Source organism: Triticum dicoccoides, chromosome 2B (genome assembly GCF_002162155.2).
Source record: "Triticum dicoccoides isolate Atlit2015 ecotype Zavitan chromosome 2B, WEW_v2.0, whole genome shotgun sequence".
Lineage (NCBI taxonomy): Eukaryota > Viridiplantae > Streptophyta > Magnoliopsida > Poales > Poaceae > Triticum > Triticum dicoccoides.
In genome coordinates this window covers 771,814,107-771,821,860 of record NC_041383.1, presented here as the reverse complement: position 1 = coordinate 771,821,860, position 7,754 = coordinate 771,814,107, and positions in this window count along the sequence as shown.

Here is a 7,754-nt window from a genome sequence, read left to right as displayed (position 1 = left end):
GAAAAAAGCCATTGGCGAGGAGGTGGCTCGACTCCTTGCAGCAGAGTTTATCCGAGAGATATACCACTCCGAGTGGCTCGCCAATGTTGTCATGGTTCCCAAGAAGGACAACTCACTTCGCATGTGCATTGATTTCAAACATATCAATCGGGCCTGCCCGAAAGATCATTTTCCTCTCCCTCGCATCAACCAAATTGTCGACTTGACTGCGGGGTGCGAGAGATTGTCTTTTTTAGACGCTTATTCCGGGTATCATCAGATCCGTCTGTATGGACCCGACGAAATCAAAACAGCTTTCATCACTCCATTCGGGTGCTTCTGCTATATCACCATGCCATTCGGCCTCAAGAATGCCGGAGCCACGTTCATGAGAATGATTCAAAAGTGTTTACTCACTCAAATCAGTCGGAATGTGGAAGCGTACATGGATGATATCATGGTCAAGTCACGAAAGGGTTTCGACCTGTTAACTGACCTAGCTGAAACATTTGCCAATCTCAGGAGGTATGATATCAAGCTCAATCCTTCAAAGTGCACATTCGGAGTACCTGGCGGAAAGTTACTCGGTTTTCTCGTTTCAGAACGAGGAATCGATGCTAACCCAGAAAAAGTTGGCACCATACTCCGAATGAAACGCCCTGTGCGTGTGCACGACGTCCAGAAGCTTACTGGATGCTTGGCCGCATTAAGTCGATTCATCTCTCGCCTCGGTGAAAAGGCGTTGCCTCTTTACCGACTGATGAAGAAGGCAGACAAGTTCGAGTGGACTCCAGAAGCTGATGCAGCGTTTGCTGAGCTAAAAGCTCTGCTCTCCACCCAGCCGGTGCTTGCTGCTCCAATCATCAAAGAGCCTCTGTTGCTTTATATTGCAGCCACAGGACAGGTCGTTAGTACAGTACTTACGGTCGAGCGGGAAGAAGAAGGGAAAGCCTTCAAAGTTCAACGCCCAGTGTATTATCTCTCTGAAGTTTTGACCCCATCGAAGCAAAGATATCCTCATTATCAGAAGCTCGTATATGGGATCTACATGACCATGAAGAAGGTTGCTCATTATTTCTCTGATCATGACATTACAGTCGTCAGCGACGCACCATTGTCAGAGATTCTGCACAACAGAGATGCAACTGGTCGAGTGGCTAAATGGGCGATTGAACTCCTTCCCCTTGATATCAAATTCGGAGCAAAGAAAGCCATTAAGTCCCAGGCTATAGCAGATTTCCTTGCCGAGTGGATTGAGCAACAGCAGCCGACTCAAGTTCACTCGGAGCATTGGACCATGTTCTTTGATGGCTCTAAGATGTTAAATGGTTCTGGTGCTGGGGTTGTTTTGGTTTCCCCCCGAGGAGATAAACTCAGATATGTGCTCCAAATCCACTTTGATTTCTCCAACAATGAAGCAGAATATGAAGCACTCTTGTATGGGTTGCGCATGGCCATTTCACTCGGCGTCCGTCGCCTTATGGTCTATGGCCATTCAGATTTGGTGGTCAATCAGGTGATGAAGGAGTGGGACGTTAGAAGCCCAGCCATGACTGGATACTGCAATGCAGTGAGGAAGCTCGAAAAGAAGTTCGAAGGGTTAGAGCTCCACCACATACCCCGATTGAAAAATCAAGCAGCTGATGATTTGGCGAAGATAGGATCCAAGAGAGAAGCCATCCCCAGCGATGTGTTCTTGGAGCATATCCATACTCCATCAGTCGTAGAAGATCCTTTTACCGACGAAGCTCCGCAACCTAAGAGTGTTACGGATCCGACTAAGGTTGAAGTCCCAGCAGTGGTCGACCTGATCATGGAAGTTTTAGTGATCACTCCCGATTGGACAGTACCGTATATCGCGTATATCTTGAGGAAAGAACTCCCGGAGGACGAAGAAGAGGCTCGACAGATCGTCCGTCGATCTAAGGCCTTTACCGTGATAAGGGGACAGCTGTACAGAGAAAGCGCGACTGGAGTTGGTCAGAAATGCATAACGCCGGAGGAAGGTCGAATAATCCTTGATGACATCCACTCGGGAACCTGTGGCCATCATGCGTCCTCTCGGACCATCGTGGCCAAAGCATGCCGAGCCGGATTTTATTGGCCAAGAGAGAATGAAATGGCAAAGGAGATAGTCGACAAGTGCGAGGGATGTCAATTTTACTCCAATATGTCACACAAGCCCGCGTCAGCTTTGAAGACTATACCACTCGTCTGGACCTTTGCAATATGGGGTTTAGATATGGTCGGTCCTTTGAGAACGGGCAGAAGCGGTTTCACCCATGTGCTGGTAGCAGTCGACAAGTTCACCAAGTGGATTGAGGCCAAACCCATCAAGAACCTCGATGCCGGTACTGCTGTCAGCTTCATCAGAGAATTGATATTCAGATATGGAGTCCCGCACAGCATCATCACTGATAACGGGTTAAACTTCGATTCCGAAGAATTCAGAGCTTTCTGCACGTCTCAAGGCACACGAGTCGACTATGCTTCAGTCGCCCATCCACAGTCGAATGGACAGGCAGAACGAGCCAACAGCTTGATTCTCAAAGGGTTGAAACCCCGTTTAATGCGTGATATCAAGCATGCGGCTGGTGCATGGGTCGACGAACTTCCCTCGGTGCTTTGGGGGTTAAGGACCACGCCCAACCGGTCGACTAGAAGAACTCCATTCTTCTTAGTCTACGGAGCTGAAGCAGTCTTGCCGAGTGACCTTCTCCACAATGCTCCCCGGGTCGAGCTCTACACCAAAACTGAAGCAGAACAAGCGCGGAAGGATGCAGTTGACCTTTTAGAGGAAGAAAGGGAGATGGCTCTGATCAGATCGACCATTTACCAACAAGACTTGTGTCGCTTCCACGCCAAAAACGTGAAGAGTCGAGCCTTCCAGGAAGGAAATTTAGTTCTCCGAGTGGATCAGCAGAAACCACACAAGCTTGCTCCTTCTTGGGAAGGTCCCTTCATCGTCACCAAGGTTCTCCACAATGGAGCATATCGTCTTTACAATATCGAGCATCAGATCGACGAGCCCCGAGCTTGGAACGCGGAGCTTCTCCGCCCCTTTTACACTTAAGTATTCACTCGCATGAGTTGTAATAAAAGTACTTCTGTAGTTTATTTACAAAGACAAGAGCTTTACAATTTTCCCAGTAATTGTTATTACTTTTGTCCACATAAAACAATCCCCCAGTGGGTGGCTTGGCTGCGAATCCGATTCGCCTAAGTCTGTAAAAAAAATCCTAACCGAGTGGTGAGCCAGTCTCCCACACGAAGACTTAGCTGCGAAATCCGTTTCGCCTAAGATAAACAAAATCCTACCGAGTGGTAAGCCAGCCTTCCACTCGGAGGCTTAGCTGCAGTCCAAGTACTCGCCTAAGTTAAACAAAATCCTACCGAGTGGTAAGCCAGCCTTCCACTCGAAGGCTTAGCTGCAGTCCAAGTACTCGCCTAAGTTAAACAAAATCCTACCGAGTGGTAAGCCAGCCTTCCACTCGGGGGCTTAGCTGCAGCCCAGTGCTCGCCTAAGTTAAACAAAACCCTACCGAGTGGTAAGCCAGCCTTCCACTCGGAGGCTTAGCTGCAGTCCAAGTACTCGCCTAAGTTAAACAAAATCCTACCGAGTGGTAAGCCAGCCTTCCACTCAGGGGCTTAGCTGCAGCCCAGTGCTCGCCTAAGTTAAACAAAATCCTACCGAGTGGTAAGCCAGCCTTCCACTCGAGGGCTTAGCTGCAGCCCAGTGCTCGCCTAAGTTAAAACAAAATCCTACCGAGTGGTAAGCCAGCCTTCCACTTGAAGGCTTAGCTGCAGCATTGCGCTCGCCTAAGTACAAATACAACGTGCGCTCTGCAAGGAGGACGAGGTGCAGGTCGACTGCTACCCTCTCTTTCCGAGCTACGCCACAAATACAACATGCGCTCTGCAAGGAGGACGAGGTGCAGTTCGACTGCTACCCTCTCCTTCTGAGCTACGCCACCAATACAAATCCTACCGAGTGGAGAGCAAACCTCCCACTCGGGGGCTTAGCTGCAGCCCAGTGCTCGCCTAAGTATCTGAAATCCTACCGAGTGGAGAGCAGACCTCCCACTAGGGGGCTTAGCTGCAGCCCAGTGCTCGCCTAAGTTTTTGAAAATCCTACCGAGTGGAGAGCAAACCTCCCACTCGGAGGCTTAGCTGCAGCCCAGTGCTCGCCTAAGTATTTGAAATCCTACCGAGTGGAGAGCGGACCTCCCACTCGGGGGCTTAGCTGCAGCCCAGTGCTCGCCTAAGTTTTTGAAAATCCTACCGAGTGGAGAGCAAACCTCCCACTCGGGGGCTTAGCTGCAGCCCAGTGCTCGCCTAAGTTTTTGAAAATCCTACCGAGTGAAGAGCAAACCTCTCACTCAGGGGCTTAGCTGCAGCCCAGTGCTCGCCTAAGTGTATTGGGGAACAAGTCGATTGCAATGAGCGCTTCGCTTTAACCTGCAAAAGACACCTCAAACCAAATGCAAACATATTCAACGTTGAATCCAAGTTCGGAGAACACCTAATGAAACCAAAAGTGCTCAGGCGCTAGGCCTGTTAAGGTTTGTCGGTTACAAAACTCACTCGGCATACCGAGGCAAATTTAAAGTATCAAGCTCAGAAGTTTTTTACCCCTCCTGTGGAGGGCTGGAAGGTGCAACAAACTCATCCAAGTCAGTTCCATCTGCAATCCGAGTGGCAGCAGCAATGAAGGTCTCCATGAAAGATCGGAAATCGTGCTTCTTGGTATTAGCCACCCTAAGAGCCACCAGCTTGTCCTCTCGTGCATCCTTGCAATGAACGCGGACCAGAGACAGAGCAACATCCGCACCGCACCTGGCCGAAGACTTCTTCCACTCCTGCACTCGACTTGGGACCTCGTTCAGTCGAGTCATCAGAGACTCGAGGTCGTTCTGGAGCATCTCTCTTGGCCAGAGTGTTGTGTCGATGCGAGAAGTTGCGACCTTCAGCCTTGCGAGATAGTCGATGACAGCAGCAACACGAGATTCAAGCCGGAGCACATTCATGGCGACTTCATCTTTCATGGGAGAGTTGATGGGGTCCAGGTTTACTTCCAGTCGACCAGTCTCCTCTTCAAAGTGCTGGCAAAATTCTGCAAGCACAACCACCGAGTCAAGACAACAGTCGGAGATCACAGTTAAAATATTTGTATGATACAAAAGATTACCTTCAAGCATGAGGAATAGCTTCTTGGCGAGTCCACCCAGATAAGCCTCCAGATCGTTCTTCTTTCTCACCAACTCACTGGCCTTGTCATTCAGGGTGGTCTTGTCACTTTTCAGTCGACTGACCTCCTGGTTGGCAGCATCAAGAGCAGCTTTCAGATTGGTGTTTTCTTCTTCAATCTTGGTGACTGAAGCCAGCTTCTCATCTGCAAGCTTGGTCTTCTCTAAAGCAGTTTTTTGCATCTCAGCCAAGTCAAGGTCTTGCTTCTTCAGGGCATCCCTCACTTTGTCTGCAAAGTTACAGTGAGATTAGATTCGGAAACAAGTGAGAGGCAAAGGCAGTCGTCGAGGGCCTCACCAAACATACCTTTAGCTTCCTCCTTTGCCTTCGTTAAGTTCTCTTGGGCCAGTTTCAGATCAAGCTCGAGCTGGATGTGTTTGTTCTCCAACTCAGTATAACGAGCCGCAAGGTCACAGGATTTCTACGAAGAACCAATCGACAGATGTCAAAGACAATTCACTTCCGAGTGACTAAGGAAAAATCATAATGTTTCTAAGACTACGGCCGAATACAAACATTCGACCATAGTCTCGGGGACTACACCCAGTGGGTGCACTCAGCGTGCCCCCACTAGTTTTATCAGTTAGAGTCGACCAGTCGACAAAAAAACGGGAGGTGTTCTTCAGACTATAGTCGACTGCCAGCAGTCGACCACAGTCTCGGAGACTACACCCAGTGGGTGCACTCAGCGTGCCCCCACCGGTCTATGAATCCATTCGACTTAGTCGAGTGAAGAAAAAACTTAAGACATAAAGACTATGGTCGACTACCAGCAGTCCACCATAGCCTTGGGGACTACACCCAGTGGGTGCACTCAGCGTGCCCCCACTAACCCGGAACTTTAATCGACACACCCAGTGGGTGTAAGACAAACTCTAAGAATTTCAGAAAGAAGGGTTTTCGGATATCATATCCTAACAGAACAGGCAGTGACCGACTGACCTGAACATTACTCTGAAGAGCTGAACTGGCGTCGTAGGCTGCCTGGCTGGCTTCTCGGATTGCCTTCACTTGCTCCATCATGACCCCCGCTTGGCGTATTGCTTCTTTAGCAGCACTAACTTGGTCTTCCGGGACGTGGTGGGTTGAGAAAAGCGAGGGTTGAGCAGCACTCGACGATGAAGGGCGAGCACTCGTCAATGGCACCGCAAAAGATACGGTAGGCCGAGTGATATTGTCTCCCTCCACGACCAACATCTCGGGTGCTGGCACGTCCTGAGTCGCCTTGCCAGCAGCAGCTTTCTTGTTCCTCCTCCGCCTCAGTGGTTCCTCGTCGTCGTCGTCAGGAAGGTCAATAATGACGTTAGATGAAGCTGCAGAAAGAATCAAAATTAGAGACAATAAGTCAATCGACCGAAAACGGAATTACAAGTCATACCAGGTTTTGAGGTTACAGCATCTTCCATCTCGTGGTCTTCAGCCCTGGCCGAGGTATCAGAAGTAGCAGCACTGCAGTTCCAGAAGTCGGTCGATTGGCTCATGAGTCGACCAAGAACAAGTTCATGAAACGGGAAAACTCAATATACCATTACCCTGAGATAGTGGGGATCACCATCTTCATCTTCGGCAAGACCTTCGCCGGTTTCGACGGTGCCACTCGAGATTGCTTTTGAGCTTTCTCAGTCGGCGCCGGAGAAGTCGTCCGAGGGCGCTTGGTCGACTGCGCGACGGTCGCGGGCCTCTTACCACGCTCGGCCGCAGGATCATGGACAAGCTTCGAGCGTCTTTCCGAGCGAGGAGGTACAACTTCCTCCTCCTCCTCCTCTTCTTCCTCCTCACCAGAGTCATCACCCTCATCATCATCATCGGCGTCCGAATCCCACTCCTCCGGGCTTTCGCCCCCACTTCCTTCCTCCTCCTCGGTTGGTGCTTGTGCCCCATTGGGCATCGAGTACAACTCAGTGGTGGCCTGACAGACAACAGAACAAGACAAAGGTCAATCGACCAATTTGCAGTGGAGCAGAATGGATAAAGCAAGATTACAATTGGAGACAAGTGGTCATACCGTGTCCGGTGTGTAGGTGCAATCGAGTGGTGGGATCCTCCTAGCCCCTCGAGGGTTGTCCTTATTCCCTGTGATTGCGGCCATCCACCTCTCCAATGTGGCGTCGTCGACCGCTTCTGGATGGACCCGACTGGTGTCTTCGGTGCCACAGTACAGCCACATCGGGTGGCCTCGGTACTGAAGTGGTTGGATGCGCCGTCTAAGGAAGACCTCCAGAAGATCCATACCCGTCACTCCATCCCGAACGAGCTGAACTACATGCTCCATCAACATTTTTACCTGAGGTTTCTCCTCAGGGAGCACCTTCAGAGAAGAGGGTTTGTCCGCTCGGTCCATGGAGAACGGAGGGAGACCAGTCGACTGCCCCGGCATCGACTCGTCTTGGCAGTAGAACTAGGTCGACTGCCACCCACTGACCGACTCAGGAAGGGTCATGGCCGGGAAAGTACTCTTACTCCTCATCTGAATCCCAAGACCCCCGCACATCTGGATAACCTTAGTCCTATCATCATCCGGACTCGCC